Source organism: Schistocerca nitens, chromosome 4 (genome assembly GCF_023898315.1).
Source record: "Schistocerca nitens isolate TAMUIC-IGC-003100 chromosome 4, iqSchNite1.1, whole genome shotgun sequence".
NCBI classification, from domain to species: domain Eukaryota; kingdom Metazoa; phylum Arthropoda; class Insecta; order Orthoptera; family Acrididae; genus Schistocerca; species Schistocerca nitens.
Genome location: NC_064617.1, coordinates 698,465,886 through 698,485,435, shown reverse-complemented (window position 1 = coordinate 698,485,435; position 19,550 = coordinate 698,465,886). Strand labels below are relative to the sequence as shown.

The following is a 19,550-nucleotide window of genomic DNA, read 5'->3' as shown; positions in this document are numbered from 1 at the left end:
ACAAACGAAGATTTATGTGACGTAATCGATTCCCCTGCTGCATCTCGGTCATAAAGTCGACTCTTCAGTTTCATAACTGCGGTGATTCTAAGTTAGCGACAAGTGTTTGTGGGGTATTGCAATCCCCGTGTATACCTCTACTTGACACATGTCCTGTTTATGGAGTTAGTGGCGCCATGACGTGTAATTTCACTTGCCAATCATCGCTGCTATGCGTTTATCTCTTTCTTTATAAGAGGTATTCTCCATTACTGACGATTATTTTATGTATGATTGATACGAGCATAGTATGATTTCTGAAACATGATCTGATGTGAACAGTGCTCACTATACACATTTGGAAAGCTGTATTGTACATGTATCATACAAAATCGATGTTTTAAGGTAGTAGTTTTTTTTTCATTTTACGGTTTTTCACCATAGTTTATCGTAGAGAAAGCTGCAAGGAGAATGTATGTCATGCTCTGTAAATATAGTTCATACAATGGAACATTAACAGCGTTGCATTCCACATGAATAATAGGTCGAAAAACGCACTGCTCTAACATTATAGCCCGTTTTAAGTGTAGAACTGTGTAGCCTTAGAAATGCATGTATTTACGTTCTCTCTTGCCAATATCTTCTTGGTACTGACCCCAGATACTAGAGAAATACTTTAGAATTATTGACAGCACAGTTGGTTTACGTAAAATTGTTCAAACTCCGTCCTCCTGGAGCTCTGTCATGCATAAAAAGCACCCGTTTCTTCTTCTTCTCAACCGTCTGCTATGATGCCACAACACTTTCACATCTACTCCTATACACAGAAAAAGGGTGCTAACCTCATCCACATGGAGAAATCTTGTGCTCTTGGACGAGTGTGGAACAGCAGTTACAGACTTTGCTCGCTCTACTCCTTCACGAGACGCAGAATGTGGCGATCTACTTCTGGCCAGCTACAGACTAAATCGGTGATGGTAATGCAGGGAGGATTGGTCACAGACAATGCAAGGAGATCTTTCAGTCTCTAACTTTATCCTAAGATTGCGAGAATACCCTGTGACTCCCATTCACATACAGGAAGATCATAAATTACGCACTATGCTCCATGTGCTATAAATATGTGGATCACATACTTTGATGTATATGTTCGAGAATTAACAATGAATGGATGTACTGCACAGTCATCTACCTACATTCGCAGTAGTACTGGCAAAGTAGAGAAGGGACAGTTTAGCAATGATACAGAGATTGGGATGCATGCTGCCGTATCAAATGTCGCTGTTGAAATAACGGTAAAATTGCTAAAATTGATCGCATTGTCAACTGTGATGCTTATTACAGTACATCGACGGTGTCTTTTCCATACTATCTTTCACTGGTATGCTGTTGGTTGATTTTCACATAATGACGGACTGAGATCGCTTGTTTGAGATGGAGAAAGAGTCTTGGAGGAGGGGCAACACCTTCCGGGGATGCCTAGCACTAAAACAGTGATCGGTACATGACTGCAAAACGAGGTATCAACCGAAACGGAACACTGAGCCACCAGCTGTTCCGTCACTGTGAAAGATAAGTTTGAATGTAGACGCCATCAATCACCTTCGGGCAGCTGTTTGGAAATGCTCCACAACCCCCCCAAAACTCTACCAGTTTCCATTTGTTGTGGCTGTCTTTTATTTAAAATCATCGTGTGTGTGTGTTGAGGTAGCAGCAGCAACATCATTTACACTGTGCGACTCTAGTTTTCTATGAGAGGTAATGGATCAAAGCATGTTAATCTCAGTTTAGAACCTGACACAGATCTCGAAGTTGTGGCGGAAAAAAACATAAAGTATAACTGTGTACAAAACGTGTTACAGCAGAAAGAAACAAAGAATCAAACTACAGAACGGGGACCCTCTCTTGCTACTGATAGTCTGTGGGATGTGGGACTCCTACAGTACAGGCGATGAAACTTTACACTGGTCTGTGCAAGCGACTTGATCCCTGGCCACCTCCTCCAGTGGATCAGTGCCTGTATATTTAACAGGATCAACATATACGATCGATAACAGCATGCAAAAAAATGGCTCTGAGCACTATAGGACTTAACTTCTAAGGTCATCAGCCCCCTAGAACTTAGAACTACTTAAACCTAACTAACCTAAGGACATCACACAACACCCAGTCATCACGAGGCAGAGAAAATCCCTGACCCCGCCGGGAATCGAACCCGGGAACCCGGGCGCGGGAAAGGATGGTGAACTGACGCCGTACTGAGGTAGGTGGAACTTTTGCATTGAACAGTGCGACAAACGAGCAAACTTTTATAACCCAGTCTGCCACTCCCTGAAATGATACATGTCCTACCCACTATCCTTCCCACCCCTCCCACAGTGGTATTCCGCCATCCACCAAAACTGCACTATACTCGTAAATCCTTACACAACCACTGTTCCCAAGCCCTTACCCTATGGTTCACACCCCTGTAATAGACACAAATGCAAGAACTGTCCCATACATTCTCCCACCACCATCTACTCCAGTCCAGTCACGAACTGTGCAGAACATACTACCAAGCATGACATTCTTCATTTCACTGACTGCTTCACAGCCTGTGCCGTAGGATCCTCCCCACCAACACCAGCTTCTCTGAATCGCGCAGGTGGGAACTCTCCCTGCAACACATCCTGTGTTCTCGTAACCTCCTTGCCTCAATCTTCCCGCCAGTTTCCGGGATGTGGAGGGGAGGGGGAAGGGTGGGGGTTTTGCAGAGGGTGGATATAATTAATTAATTGATTTACGTAATTAGTCAATCAAATTAACATCAAAAGTGTGCTTGTATCAGTAAGGGAAGTTCCCTGAGGGATGGGGGAGGAGGAGGTGGAGAGGGAGGAGGAGCTGGAGGGGGGGAGGAGGAGGAGTAGGGGTTAGGGGAACAATAGGTTAAGGACCTGTCAATCAAAAAGAGTGATGTAGAGCACAAAGCACAACAATGTGTGTAGTGGATGGACTATGTGAGAAACCTGTAACCTCCATTGCATTAATGCTACTAATTGAGAAAAAGTAATTACTGGTAACTTATATAAGCAGTATAACAGTCTTAAATAATTGTGGCAATAGTAATGATCTTTTGAAAATAATTTAGTTGTATGACTGAAACAGAATCGAATCGTTTACATTTTATTCCTTAGAAAATTTCATTTTACCCTCTGGGGTAATTACCCACAGGTTGGGAACCACTGATATAGAGGGCGCGGTCCGTATTCAAGTATCCATGATGATGGTTTCTGAGGTAGAAATGATATGATCGAAAAGAAGATCGTCAAAAAGGTGTCAATCAAGAGCGTTAATCGCCAGTTCCATCCGGAGTGAGCTTTTATAAGAACGTTCTTCAAGAATGTACAGTAAGATTAATATAAGATTAAGATTGTGGAGAGCATAACGTATTAAGTAACGACGTTCACCTGTCAGCCACGGACGTCGGCGCCGCCTTCAGGGCAATGTGATGCCGTCTGCATGTAAGTGCTCCTTTCCGCTGCTTTTATCTCGCATTGATGACCTTGGCAGACACAGCATTCGGTGACGTCACCACTAGAGCGGTTACTCACGAGGAGCGTCAAGGTATCTCGGAGCCAAGGCCGGCGGAAGTGCCGACTCATGCATGCAAGACTGCGTAACGTTGAGTGCTGCTTTGTGATAAGCAGTACTGACTTGGCAACTCATGTGTTTAGGTCACGCCCTCTTTGTGACAGTAACTAGAGTTTGGGTTTGTAAATCCTCCCAAAAACAGATAAAACACAATTTTCTGGATTATATGCTTAGTTCATTTAACTTATTTAAGGTTTATAAGTATTCGCCAACACACGTGGATGCATTTATCGGGCTAGCAAAGAGAAATTACGTGGATACCAACGAAATTGTGTTTCTGTTACAATGTTGCTACATATTGCACAATAACGTAATTCAAGTATCCACCTTATCTACAAAATGACATTTTTTATACAATAGTTAGTAGTCTATCGCAATCAGAGTCAGTTTCTATAACTTGTTGTAAAATGATGTACAAATGCTCAGTCACTATCCTAAGTGATTTCACTATGTTATGTAATACTATTTGGGAAATGCAAACTTAAATATAATAACCAGTCTTTGCTTCTGTCCTTGTTATTCCTTAAAAGATGTGAAAAGAGAACACACGCTGTGATAGAATGTTGTGTGTGAGGAGAAAGGAGACAGCTCTTTATAGACCAAGCGTACGATGTATTGATTGGCACTCATTGCAAAAACTGGAGGGAACTGCTTTCATGAGTTGTTGCTGCGCCCGCAGTAACCAATGGCGCTTACACAAATTACATTGCAGATACACTCTAAGACAAAAAAAGGTCCCACGGAGGAATTATCCGAATGCGACGAAAATCGTTTGATGTGATGTACATGTACAGACAACCGAACAGTTACAGTTTCAGAAAAACTGGATAATTTGTTCAAGAGAAAGATCTCCACAAATTGAGCAAGTCAGTAACTGGTTAGTACACCACTAGCCATTATGCAAGAAGTTATTTGGCTTTTGATTGGTAGAGTTGTTGGGTGTCCTCCTGAGGGATATTTCGCCAAACTCATTCCAACTGACGCGTTAGAGCGTCAAAATCTCGAGATGGTTAGAGAGTCTTCTCCATAATGATTCAAACGTTCTTTGATGGGAGGGGATCAGACGACCTTGGTGACCAATGTAGGATTTGGCAAGGACGAAGACAATTGGTAGAAACTCACCGTCTGTGGGCGAGAATTCTCTTGCTGAAATGAAAGTCCAAAATGACTTTGCCATGAACGGCAACAAAATGGGGTGCACAGTATCGTCGACGTACCTCTGTGATGTAATGGTGTCACGCATGACAACCATATCGGCCTGCTATGAAATGAAATGACAACCTAGAAAACCACTGGTGGTTGTCGGGCTACATGGCGGGTGACATTCAGGCTGATATCCCACCGCTGTCCAGGACGTCTCCAGATACTTCTCTGGCCTGGAGTCTCATTGATTGGAGCAGATTAGTCTTCCGTGATAAATTCCGCTTCGAACTAAACCCGATGACAAGCGAGAGGATGACCAAGAGAAGAACACAGTGAACAGCTTCTGATGTGTGTAGGTTGCAATAGTTACATGGAGATGATGAAGCTTGGACACGACAGAGAACCTTGGAGAACTGCATAAAAGCAGTCTTTGGAGTTACCAACAATAAAAACAACAGCAACAACAACGTCCCTGAGTCGCACTTCCAGCACCACTCACGCCAAATTTGAAGGAGTTTGCTGCAATTATCTTCTAGCAAATGACGACTAACATGCACTTGGAATAACAGGCCCTCAGAGGGCAACAATTCCTCAATATTCTCCAGTCTATCCCGAAGTTCTTCTAACATACAGTTTGTGATCAAAAGTATCTGGACACCTGGCTGAAAATGACTTACAAGTTCGTGGCGTCCTCCATCGGTAATGCTGGAATTCAGTAAGGTATCGGCCCACCCTTAGCCTTGATGCCAGCTTCCCCTCACGCAGGCACACATTCAAACAGGTGCTGGAAGGTTTCTTGAGGAATGTCAGCCCATTCTTCACGGAGTGCTGCACTGAGGAGAGGTATCGATGTGGGTCGGTAAGACCTAGCACGAAGTCAGCGTTCCAAAAATCCCAGAGGTGTTCTATAGCATTCAGTTCAGGACACTGTGCAGGTCAGTCCGTTACAGGGATGTTATTGTCATGTAATCACTCAGCCACAAGCCGTGAATTATGAACAGGTGCTCGATCTTGCCGGCCGAAGTGGCCGCGCGGTTCTGGCGCTGCAGTCTGGAACCGCGAGACCGCTACGGTCGCAGGTTCGAATCCTGCCTCGGGCATGGATGTGTGTGATGTCCTTAGGTTAGTTAGGTTTAACTAGTTCTAAGTTCTAGGGGACTAATGACCTCAGCAGTTGAGTCCCATAGTGCTCAGAGCCATTTGAACCATTTTTTTGCTCGATCTTGTTGATAGATGCAATCGCCATTCCCGAATTGCTCTTCAACAGTGGGAAGCAAGAAAGTGTTTAAAACATCAAAGTAGACCTGTGCTGTGATAGTGCCACGGAAAACAACAAGGGGTGCAAGCCTCCTCCATGAAAAACACGACCACACCATAACACCACCGCCTCCGAATTTTACTGTTCGCACTACACACGCTGCCAGATGTCGTTCACTGGGCATTCGCCATACCGCCGGCCGCGGTGGTCTAGCGGTTCTGGCGCTGCAGTCCGGAACCGCGGGACTGCTACGGTCGCAGGTTCGAATCCTGCCTCGGGCATGGGTGTGTGTGATGTCCTTAGGTTAGTTAGGTTTAAGTAGTTCTAAGTTCTAGGGGACTTATGACCTAAGATGTTGAGTCCCATAGTGCTCAGAGCCATTTGAACCATTCGCCATACCCACACCCTTCAATCGGATCGCCACATTGTGTACCGTGATTTGTCACTCCACATAACGTTTTTCCACTGTTCCATCGTCCAATGTTTATGCTCCTTACACCAACCGAGCGGTCGTTTGGTATTTACTGGCGTGATTTGTTGCTTATGAGCAGCCGCTCCACTATGAAATCCAAGTTTACTCACCTCCCTCCTAACTGTCATAGTACTTGCAGTGGACCCTAATGCACTTTGGAATTCCTGTGTGATGGTTTTTATAGATGGCTACCGATTACACATTATGACCCTCTTCAACTGTCGGCGGTCTCTGTTAGTAACATACGAGGTCGGCCTGTACACCTTTGTGCTGTAGGGTTCCTTCACTTTTCCACTTCACTATAACATCGGAAAGAGTGGACCTAGGGATGTTTAGGAGTACGTAAATCTCTCGTACAGACGTTTGACACAAGTGACACCCAACCACCTGACCACGTTCGAAGTCCGTGAGTTCTGCAGAGCGTCCCATTCTGCTCTCTCACAATGTCTAATGATTACTGAGGTACCTGATATGGAGAACCTGAAAGTAGGTGGCATCCCAATGTACCAAATATGAAAAACGTATGTTTTGGGGAGTGTCCGGATACTTTTAACCACATAGTGTGCCTGAATTCTAGACCGCAAGGAGATGCTTGAAGACATCCTTTCGTAGTACCTTTGGTAACTGTTGATATGGTACTAGTGTTGTGTATTAGTCTCTACAGTAATCCAGTAGACAACTGTACATTACTACAAAGCAATCCTTCTCCCTTAGTATTCTAAAGAATGAGGATACCATAAGCTAAGTATCGGCTCAGAAATATTTATCATCATATACTCAAAGAAAAAAAAAAGAACGACGCACCACAAAGGAATTATCCGAATGTGCGGGAATCGGTAGACATGATGGACACGTACAAACAGACAGATTTCAAAAAAATTGGTGATTTATTCGAGAGAAAGAGCTTCTCAAACTGAGAAAGTTTTTACACCCAATGAGGTGGTGCAGTGGTTAGCGCATTGGACTCGTATTCGGGAGGACGACGGTTCAAATCCGCATCCGGCCGTCCATAATTTGGTCTTACGTTATTTTCTTAAATCACTCCTGACAAATGCCGGAATAGTCCTTCTGAGAGGGCTCGGCCGATTTCCTCCTCCATCTGTGACACAATCCGAGTTTATACTCTGTCTCTAATAACTTTGATTTCAAACACTAATCTTCTTGAAACTTCCTGGCAGATTAAAACTGTGTGCCCGACCGAGACTCGAACTCGGGACGTTTGCCTTTCGCGGGCAAGTGCTCTACCATCTGAGCTACCGAAGCACGCCTCACGCCCGGTCCTCACAGCTTCACTTCTGCCAGTAAAGTTTGGAAGGTGGGAGACGAGATACTGGCAGAAGTGAAGCTGTGAGGACCGGGCGTGAGTCGTGCTTCGGTAGCTCAGATGGTAGAGCACTTGCCCGCGAAAGGCAAACGTCCCGAGTTCGAGTCTCGGTCGGGCACACAGTTTTAATCTGCCAGGAAGTTTCATATCAGCGCACACTCCGCTGCAGAGTGAAAATCTCATTCTGGAAACATCCCCCAGGCTGTGGCTAAGCCATGTCTCCGCAGTATCCTTTCTTTCAGGAGTTCTAGTTCTGCATGGTTCGCAGGAGAGCTTCTGTAAAGTTTGGAAGGTGCGAGACGAGATACTGGCAGAAGTGAAGCTGTGAGGACCGGGCGTGAGTCGTGCTTCGGTAGCTCAGATGGTAGAGCACTTGCCCGCGAAAGGCAAAGGTCCCGAGTTCGAGTCTCGGTCGGGCACACAGTTTTAATCTGCCAGGAAGTTTCATATCAGCGCACACTCCGCTGCAGAGTGAAAATCTCATTCTGGACTAATCTTCTTCTTTACAATTTTTAACCCTCCTGCTCTCTCCTCTGCAGTTCGCTACATTACCAAATTAATGATTCCTTCCTGCCTCAGGATGTGTCTGATTTATCGGTCCCTTGTTTTAATCAATTTGTGCCATAAATTAATTGGCTTTGTATCTGTCCTGATTGCGATACTGCGTTCACTACGCTGTTCACAGAAGCTTACGTGATTTCTTATCGTCTTACCCGTCATTTGATCTGATCCTGCAATACCCCCGTTTCATTTTGTATCTATAACCCTGTACTCATCCGAGGAAGAGTTCTGTTCTACCTGCCATCGCAACTCACTAATTCTTACTGTAACTTTAGTCTATCCATTTCTTATATCAAACTCTCTGGTCTAGCTACACGATTAAGGGATCTAACACTACACGCTCCAACTTGCACACTCCCAGTTTTGTTTTTCCTGGAGATCAGAGTTTGGCACTACTTTTGCTAATGAAGTATTTTATCCAAGAGGATGTCATAACACTACTGTACAGCATCATGCCAAACGTAAAGGTAGTATTTTTCACTTGCTCTGAGCCGTTCGCCGTACAGCATATAAAGGCCATGTTGGCTAATAATATTACAAGGCTAGATGAGTCAGCCATCCACAATGTTACCCCATCACATTTAGAAAAGGCCGCTGCCCCTCTTCAGGAAACATGGATTAGCCTGGCTTCTCCACACATGTTCGCAAACCGCCGCCCGCCCACCTTCACCCCCCTCCCCATTCCACCCGCTCCTCCTGCCTCGGCAAAGTCTATGACTCATGAGGGACCATTCATGGCGGCACCACAAAAATCGAGACACATGTTTGTTAAAGGAAGACTTATTAGGGACGCCACTGATTAAAATAAATCCGGCGATAATTCAAAGACATATGGTTAACAGGTATTTAGATGTGTACCTAGATGAAAGAGAAATATTCTAAGTACACATAAAAAATACAGAAAGAAAGGCAGCTGTATGATGAATAAAATTATTAATATGGCGCAAACGTCTAAATTATCCCTGAAAATAATCAGGCTATACACTGAGACTATATTAACCGCAATTTTAGGCTATGGAGGCAGTTTTTGGATGAACACGTTAATGGGGGTGAAACACGCCAATACATTAAGAAAAGTACAGTTTGGAATTCTACTACGCTATTGTCGAGACTTCAGAACACGTCTATAGAAGTCTTAGATGTATCAATTGGAGTAAGTCGTTGGACCTACAAAGAAAATAGGCTGCCATCTATTTCATAAAGAAACGCAATACTTTGGAGACCTAGCAACAGATCTGTTAGTAGTAAATAATTTAGTATTTACAGTGTGGCAGCAGAAATTGAATTCCTCTGATGCAGAAAGAAGAACGTTTCAGTATCTTCCTGGTGTAAAGCAAAGGCTACACGTAACACTTTTTGATCCAAGAAAGGGACTAGATATCCTAATAGAATAGGTAGTAGGGAAACGACAAGCTCTCACTGCTCCTATATCGTCACATCTGACAGTGTTTTATGGGTCTGACCAATAGCTGAAGATACATCAGGGAATGGTAGGCAGGAATTAAAGCGTAGAAGTGTTTGCAGTATGACACAGTAAATAAGGACTTTCAGCCTCTAAACCTATGTTGTCTCAGAAAAATCAAGGGTTAACTGTAGTTAGCCATATCAAATAGGAGCTTGGCTAGTAGAGGAGACTACAAACCAGAACGAATCCCGGTAACTCTACTATCCCACGGCCCACTCACGGAACTGTGAAGTGAGGTAGCGTGCCTGAGAAGAACAGCAGAAATCAATGAAAGCTCATCTGTCGCCATGAAGCCTGCAGGCAGCAAGACACTGTTGGCCAGTCTGCTACGAAGGATTCGGAGAGTGTAGATGACACACTGGCAAGAAAAATCGCAACACCAAGAATGAGTTTTGTGACATAAACGAAAGTCGGTAGGCATGTTTCTACATTTGAAAGGTGACGTCTGTTTAAATTTCGCGCCAGTCCCATAAGAGTGGTGCTGGTAGCGCTACCACGCGGATAAGATTGAACATAGTGAGATGACGTTAGGCAAGAACGACTTTAAGGTGACAAAGACGCCGTTGTCAGCACCTCTCTGAGTTTGAACGAGGCCGTGTAATAGGTCTACAAGAAGCTGAATGTTCCTTCTGCGATACTGCACAAACACTGTACATGATTGCTGTCAGCGGTAGTCACGAGAATGTACGGTCGTGAGAAGGCCGGCTCCAGATGCCCACGTGCCACTACCGAGAGCGAAGACCATCGTGTTCGACATATGGCTCTGCTGCACTGTACTGCATCTGCAGAAGCAAGTCTATTAGCAGTTTGCACCACAGTGACACAACGAACTATTACAAATAGGTTACTTTAAGGACAGCTCCGAGACAGACACCCTGCGGCATGCATTACTGTGACCCCAAACCACCGCCATTTCCGACTTCTCTGGTGTCAAGTGAGAACTTATTGAAGGCCCAGGTGGAGGTCTGTTGTGTTTCCTAACGAACCCTGGTTCTGCTTCGGTGCCAGCAAGAGCCCTATATGGTTAGGAGGAATCCAGTTGAGAGACTGATACCAAGCAGTCAGCGTGTTAGACACCTGGACTTATACCTTGAGTTATGGTCTGGGGTGCGATTTCGTATGAGAGCAGGAGCACTCTCGTTGTTATCCCACGCACTCCAACTGCAATTTTGTACGTTAGTTTGGTGATTCGACCCACTGAGCTGCTATTCATGAACAGCATTTTGGGGTGTTTTCCAACGCTCACCCACACACCACTGTTGTAACTCGTCATATTCTACTGATTGTTGATGAGCCGTGCGCAGCTCGTGTTCATGCCGTTCATTGCTTGGCATCTTGTCATTGTGCTTATGGCATCTCGTTTCTTATTCGATTTACTGGCGTCACAAAGTTGCTGGCTTGCCTGCCCGTGATTCGCAGCAGCAGCACTTACTGATACGAGTACTGTGGTACTATCTTTGGAACGACCGCTAATATTTCCGGGGTCGCATTGTTTGGGGTGGAGAGTTGCGAACGGAGATCAGTTCGGTTTGGGGCACAGCAGCGAGCAGGTCCGTGCAGCGCGAGGGCAAGCTGGGGCTGCTGGCAGTGTGCTGCCACTGCCAGATCGAGGAGGGGTAGCTGCGAGAGTGACGACATCGTTGCACACCGAACCCTGGACGTTTACGTTGAGTGAAGAGTTAACTGCTAATGCAACTTCGACTATTCTGAGATCTCGCCTTTGGTCGGCGGGTTGTTGCTCCCAGAGCCGCTGAGCCTGGAGGCAACGAGTGAAGTGTTTTGAGGCGGTGAAATATTGCAGCCGTCTTTCTCTATTTGTTATTCATCACTGAACTTAGTATTATCGTTATTAGTGACGTACAACCAGCGGTATTTACTGCCTTGTGGCCGCTAACGCCCCAGTTACCTGCCCTGGAGGTTAGCATACTTTTCCGGCAGTGTATCTTCCCTCGTCGTGTTGATGCTATCCAGCATGGCGTGTAGTTCGACAGCCTCTTGTATTGTACTGTGCACTTTGTTTTTTTAGGTCTACCTTGGTTCTAGTGTTTCCTACGGCCGTCGGTGTTTTCTGAAGACGTAGTGCTCTGTCTCTTCGCCCTTGCCTAGAAATATTCCATCGTTGCACCAGTGATCGGACATTAGGCGGATTGGTTAGTCAGTCGGTCTGCGCTTAAGCTGCCCCTAGTTTGAGTTGCCGTCCTGTTACGTGAGTACAACTCTTGGCTGCCTGTCTCAAATGGTTCAAATGGCTCTGAGCACTATGAGACTCAACTGCTGTGGTCATCAGTCCCCTAGAACTTAGAACTACTTAAACCTAACTTAACCTAAGGACATCACACACATCCATGCCCGAGGCAGGATTCGAACCTGCGACCGTAGCAGTCGCACGGTTCCGGACTGCGCGCCTAGAACCGCGAGACCACCGCGGCCGGCGGCTGCCTGTCTCAAATGGCTCTCAGCACTACGGGACTTAACATCTGAGGTCATCAGTCCCCTAGAACTTAGAACTACTTAAACCTAACTAACTAAGGACATCACAGACATCCATGCCCGAGGCAGGATTCGAACCTGCGACCGTAGCGGTCACGCGGTGCCAGACTGAAGCGCCTAGAACCGCACGGTCACAACGGCCGGCTGCCTGTCTCACCTTACCTTATGTTAGAGTTACCCTCCCACGCCGACCCTTTGAACACTAGCTCAGAACCGCTTGTCCTGATTCCTTGGGTTGTGATGTTTGTTTTAAGGATATTTGTAATTTATTTTATTTATCCTTGGTGTGGCCTTCAGCTGAACAATAATTTCACTTCTTTCGTGATAAGGCCTTCAGCTGTGTTACAATAAGTTTTTTTTAAAGCAAACTTGTTTTAAAGGCAAGGTATTTGTTGAGATGTGTGCGTCTTGGATTTGTTTTCCCGATTTCTAATTCAGGCCTTCAGCCGTTTGTGATTTGAAGTTGTGTGTGACCTTCAACCAAGCAATAATTTCACTTCTTTCATAATAAGGCCTTCAGCCGTGTTACAATAAGTTTTTTTTCTTTAAAGCAAACTTGTTTTAAAGGCAAGGTATTTGTTGAGATGTGTGCGTTTTGGAATTGTTTTCCTGATTTCTAATTCAGGCCTTAAACCATCTGTTATTCGAAATTGTTTGTGGCCTTCAGCCGAGTGATTATTTCACTTCCTTGGTCACAAGGCCTTCAGCCGTGTTACAGTTTGTTTTAAAACGAAGTATTTATCTTAATATGAGCTATTTGGAATTGTTTTTCTGACTTATAATTCAGGCCTTCAGCCGTTTGTTGTTTGAGGTTATTGTTGGTGGCCTACGTCCCTAAAATTGTGGAATTTTTTATGATAAGGCCTTCAGCCGTCATAGAGTGAATTGTGTTTTTTTAAAGAGAGTGTTTTAAAATTTTAATTTCTTTAAATGAAGTTTACGTATTTGTTGTTGACGTATTTGTTGCGCAACCGAGAGTAACTGATTACTGCTCCGTCCACAATCGTAACCTTATCCTGTCCCATCTTGAGAAACCAGCTCTCAGTTGACATGATGTCTTGAACTGCTTAATCATCAGCTCTGCTTCCAGTCGAGCCCATGTGGGACGTCATCCGACGACTAGTCCAGGACCCTCCACAAACCGCATACACCGTCCCTGTATTGGTCGACAAAATGCAACATGCATTGAACTCCATCCAACAAACTGACATCCTCGACACAATACATGCACGTCTGCAGTCTTGCATTCAACACTCTGGTGCTTAAACCGGTAATTAATGTACCAGCATTTCGTATTTGCAATGACTTATCTCACGCTAACATGAACCAATTAATCACTTAAATATGTGACCTAGACAAATGTGTTCCCGAAATTTCATTACTCTACCTTAATTATTTTATGGTGCTGCGATTATTTTCCGTCAGTGTATTCTAATAGCAACAAAGTGCATGTGTCCATTTCAGATTACAGGAGAGAAATATTGACTAGAACCACACAAGACAATACTTTGAAAGTCAGCGACCATAGCGCAGTTTAACGTATTAGAAGTATTAATATTGTTGCTAATATTTGTAAAATAAGTTTTAATGGTAGTAACTCCTGTAGAAACATTGAAGGTGCTGGTACAATTAATGGGGTCTTCCTTCCTGTGTCGCAGGAAACACCTGATGAAGGCGTCGAAATATTGTGTTGGGAAGACGCACATCACCAGCAGTACACTCAATTCCACGAGATGACATCGAATCCCCGAGAAAGTCTAAGAAATTACAGTTGTATTGTTGTTATTATACTAGTAGTATCTACAGTTTTATTAGCACTAATAGCAACACACGAAAACAATAATAGCAAATTACACTGACGTGACAAAAATAATGGGGTAGCGATATGCACATATACAGATGGGGTAGTATTGTGTACACAAGGTATGATAGGACAGTGCACTGGCGGAACCGTCATTTGTACCCTATTATGAAAAATTTGTGACGTGATTAGCGTCGCACGACGGAAATTAAGACTTCGAACGCGGAATGGTTGTTGGAGTTAGATGTTCGGAGACCCACAGTTTCACGCGTGTGCCGAGAATAACAAATTTCACATATTACCTCTCACCACAGTCAAGACAGCAGCAGACGGCATTCACTTAACGACCGACAGCAGCAACGTGCTAACAGACAAGCAGCAGTGCATGGAACAGCTGCAGAAATCAATGTGGGACCCACTACGAACATATCCGTTAGGACAGTGAGGCGAAATTTATCGTATCATTGACCATTTGCAGCCGTTTATGGACTTCATGTTCCCAAACGAGGATGAAATTATATGGGTGACAATGCATCGTGTAACTGGGCCACAGTTGTTCGCGATTGGTTTGAAAAACATTCTGAAAAACTCGAGCGAATTATTTCGCTGCCCAGGTTGCCCGACATGAATCCCATCGCACATTAATGGGACATAATCGAGAGGTCAATTTGTCCACAGAATCCTGCACTGACAACACCATTAAATACAATAAATGCATCATAAGTTGCAATTCTGACAACTGTATCAGACGCAAATGAGTTTTTAGGGCATCGTTTCCATATGAGTGAATTTAGAGACTCATTTGGATTTTTGGTTTTGCGATGAACACACTTTTTGAGAAGTGCAGGATCTGCCAGAGATGATCTATAAAACCAAAGAGTTTGTATCACGGCCTTCTAGATGTATCCCGCACACGTTTGGTTGAAAATAATAGACAGAATCGTTGTTCACTGAGCTGGTATTGAAGTGCTGCTTGAAAACGTGGGCATGACAGGGAGGCCGCGTCCACTTTTAATTAATTTTCGGGCGGATGCGATTTCAACAATGAAACTTTGGGAACTTATTGTCCATGAGTAGTACTAACAAATAAAAAATAAATCGAAAATTACATTTTTGGTCAATTTCATCAACGTCCCCAGTTAAAGAGAAGTATGGATGCTCTGCATAAAAACCTAAAAAAGAGTTACCACGGTCAAGCAAAATCGCATGATAAAGCTCCTCGAATAAAACACAGAAAGAACGTAGGCATTCCTAAAAAGATTCTTCATGACGGAGAACATGACGATACGGATGTCCTGTATCATAGGTGTCTTAAACCATTTTGTCACATCAATACAGGCAAAATGGATTCAATGTACAAATTGTAACCAGTGGGCACATTTCTCATGAGTTAAAATTGAAAGAACATTTTTATGAATGTATGAACTGTGAAGATCCTATTGGGCATCCAGTCGAAGAATGATAAAACTTCCAGACATACTTTTCTGTCAAACGGTTATTATAATAATAATGAAACAATTTATGATTATAGTCTTTGTTACAAAGCGCTAGGAATTTTTACTAAAATAAATTGTAGGTATTAAAGTAGATATCTTTTCAACTAAATAACCAATGTAATAACTAAGTTAAATGATAAATTCTTACAGCAAACTTACCCCAACTGCTGTGCCAACTTGCCCTATGGGTGGGGTAGGTTGCCTCAGGAGGTATTTCTGTACTAAAAATGTTCCAAGCAATAGACAATCACTGAGAAGCAGTAATTACTTATTCGTAAAGGTGCTGAAAGAACCTCACAATGTTTCCACATAGAACGATCGATGCAAACATTTAAAATACAACCTGGGGGAAAAAAGAGAGCAAAAGTGGGCCAACCTGCCCTTTCTGCCCTACTATGTGATTGGAGTGTTCGTAGTTAGCCAGAACACAAAACACATCTCTAGCCAGCATTTGCAGAGACTCCCTTCGTCAGTTGTCACACCACACGTGGCCCTCCTGATTGCCCGATTTCTGCTAACAAAAATTCCACCTCCTCCTTTTCACTTCGAGCCCAACATTCGGTCATATGACGAACTTTATTTGCACTCCTTTTCAGGAATTAGAGGGGCAAGACGCACTTAAGTTGCGTAGCTATCGTATTATTACTTGCAATAGTGGCCGAAAGATTGTTTCATCAATATAAAATATGACATGATCTACTACGCGGAAAAATTTGTGGAAACTCTTCACATTATCTCGTGTATGTTTCGTCTATAAGGATAAAACAAAATATGGCGCCATCACGAAAATGAAATTATCGTATGGCATTATTGGACAGGAGAACCCGTCTGTTGTTGTTCGGCGGCCCGCTAAAGTCTTTTTATTTGGCGCCACTTCGACGACTTACGCGTCAATGATGATGAAGTGATGAGGACAACATAACACCAAGTCCCAGGGGATAAAATGCCCTACCGGGCCGAAAATGGAATCTGGGCCCCTGGATGGTGATTAGCCGACCTGACCACTGAGCTACGGAGGCGATCAGGACATCCGCTTTTAGAAGATTATCGCCAACGGAACTCCATAAAATAAGTTGGTGAAGGTCTATAAGAAGCCAAATCCTACAAATCCCACACTTAAAAATGGGTTGTTGAATTTAAGGGTGCTACAAATACCTTTGAAGACGATTCAGAAGTAAGAAGTCCCAAAACTGCAAACCATACATGAAAGCAAGCGTACAATAACACCGCTATATGTGTAAAGCTTCCTGGTGCTGCTCACGACGTAGAAACATTAGAATAAAGAATATAGTACATATTACATGAATTATAATGAGAAAACACCGTGTATGGTCATGTCGCATTTGTTAAACGCTAAGCCAAAGGATTTCCCAACTATACCGTCAACATTTAAATAACGATCCAATTGTTATGGTGCGCTGAACTTCTTACTTTTGATCAGACGTGGTCCCATCCCACTGAGCCGGCTGCGGTGGCCGAGCGGTTCTAGACGCTTCAGTCCGAAACCGCGCGACTGCTACGGTCGCAGGTTCGAATCCTGTCTCGGGCATGGATCTGTGTGATGTCTTTAGATTAGTTAGGTTTAAGTAGTTCTAAGCTCTAGAGGACTGATGACCTCAGATGTTAAGTCCCATAGCGCTCAGAGACATTTGAACGATGTTTGATCCCATCCTAAATGGCACAAATGAATTGGCGATCAAAGGACTCGGTAGATGCCGTGACCCTGCTCCAAAACAAGCAAAGCTGATTTCCCTTTCTACAGAGGGGAGTGCCAGTGCTTTCCAGGATCCAAAAAAAATTGTCATCACTAATTTCCTAAAAAGGCAAGAACAAGAACTGGTGGATAGTCTTCACGTCTTCATAGGTAAGTTCGGTGTGACAAGCGTGAGAGTAGTAGCTTAAAGTGAAATTCAAAACAACATACTTTAGTCTAATGCACCTACCCACAGAACTGCCTTGGCAATAGGGCCGCTGAGAGTTTTTAAGTAGGCACTGATAAAACACCTCTCTGTTCGTCACTTTTGGCACAAGCTGACTTTCACCAACCCCGTGATACGACTGGCGTAGGAAAAGAGGTTGAGAAAACACTTGAGTCATTTCCCACTTAGACGTTTAAAATAATCTGCAGCATTTGACTTCCAGTTCAGCTTCGTATCAACACAAGCGCCAGAGAGTTTAGAAAATTCTGTTTCATTTAATTATTTTCTCTCGTGCTTTATTTCTTACGGTGTGGTATGGATTTGCGCGCGCAAAAATGTATGCATTGCGTTTTATGCATGTTCTGATTTGTAAATTGAAAGAGGTCGCCTTTGAAAGACAACACTGTCGATTTTGATTGTTAAGACTATTTACTCATAAAATCTTCTGTTATAACTATAGTCGTTTAGTAGCTTTCAAGTGGGTAGCAGCAAACGTTTTATGGCGTGCTCCACCTGAAAACGACCAAACAGCTGAAATTTCAATAGTGGACTTCAAAAATACACAGTGTTAACCAGTCATAGACGAAGATGATGTCTTCCAAAAAACGAAACATAGCTACAACAAACTACGTAATGAAAACTGTATGATCCATAGGAAGCCTTTTTGAAATCAAAATTTGGACTGGTTATTGTATATTGGGTTAACTATGTTACTCTTCTTCTGTTGATAATCTTGTACGCCTCGGCGGGGCTAATGGTAAGATATTTGATTCCTATTTGTGCTAACAGCGGTTTAGATTTTCATCTCGCCATTCAAATTTAGATAAAATCAGTGAGAAAACAGTCTAGACCGCGATAATGACCGGTTTCGGCCTATACTTAGGCCATCTTCAGACAGTTTCAGGGTCTGAAGTCAACTGGCTATTGTACGAATCAACTTCAGCTGATAGTGCTGTCTGAAGATGGCCTAAGTATAGGCCCAAACCGGTCATTTTAAGAAAGTACCATCGCGATCTTCGCTGTTTTTTTCACTGATTTCGTATAGATTATAAGATCGCTGCTTCCCGAAAATGTTACCAAAAATTTTGAATCCAAATTTAGGTTACCCAACGTTTCCTTCAAATGATTAAGAAAGCATCGCTTTTCTCACATGATATACTGCGAACTAACGATGAAGTGAAACAGGCCGGTTCTATTGTAGTGTTTAATACAAAAGAAAATGAGAAGAAAAGAAAAGGTTGAAAATGTGGGAAGAAATGGTGAATAAAAAGGGGGTTTTAAAATCGTTAATGACTGTGAAAAAAGGGAAAGAATGAAATGCAAATCGGACTTCGTATTACAGAAAAGTTATCGGACTTAGTGATTCCGAAAACTTATTGTTGGGGTGGTCCTTGTGGCGTTTCTGAGCAAAAGTCAAACCAATTTCTACTACAAAAATTATTTGAAAAAAAACAGAGAATAACAAAATGTAACTGACAGGGGGAAATGGCGTAGATAACCATGTTAACATGTCTTCTTTCGTGCGGCGTCCAGGTCTTCAAAAATCTCCTACTTCCTTTCTGCCTGAAAAGTAGTAGCTGCTCCGAAATCTTGCAATCGTCCAGGAATCATTTTGACACCGAATGCAATTTATTTTACGTTGCTACTTCCATCCTCCGAATTTCATAACAACTTCCACAATATGTCTATACATTAATAAATTTTTTCGTCTTAATCAGATCAAGACTAGCTAATAAGTTTTTTACGTCTTGCATTAAGCTTCCGCTCTCGAGAGACAATAGACGGATAGAAAACAAAAAAAGAGTTACAATTTTAGTATTTTCTCTGCCGTCGAGCGCTCATACCGCTGCGACGGTATAATTTATATCTGAGCGAACGAGTGTAGCGCGGCGAAATTCAAAATCCCGCTACACTATACTTCTATATTTCCGGAAAGTATTTGACAAGCTGCTCCACGACAGACTGTTAACGAACATTTGAGTATGTGGAATAGGTTACCGGATATATGA

At 43.4% G+C, this 19,550-nt stretch overlaps 1 protein-coding gene across 1 annotated transcript in view; it reads right to left on the bottom strand.

The window, feature by feature from the left end:
• The window catches only part of LOC126252814 (UDP-glycosyltransferase UGT5-like), an 81,452-nt gene extending 77,977 nt beyond the window's left edge, over positions 1-3,475 (bottom strand). Inside the window, exon 1 of the mRNA XM_049953755.1 lies at positions 3,429-3,475. The gene's annotated coding sequence lies outside the window, so the exon portion shown is untranslated. The remainder of the gene's footprint in view (positions 1-3,428) is intronic.
• Between the last annotated feature and the right edge of the window lie 16,075 nt (positions 3,476-19,550).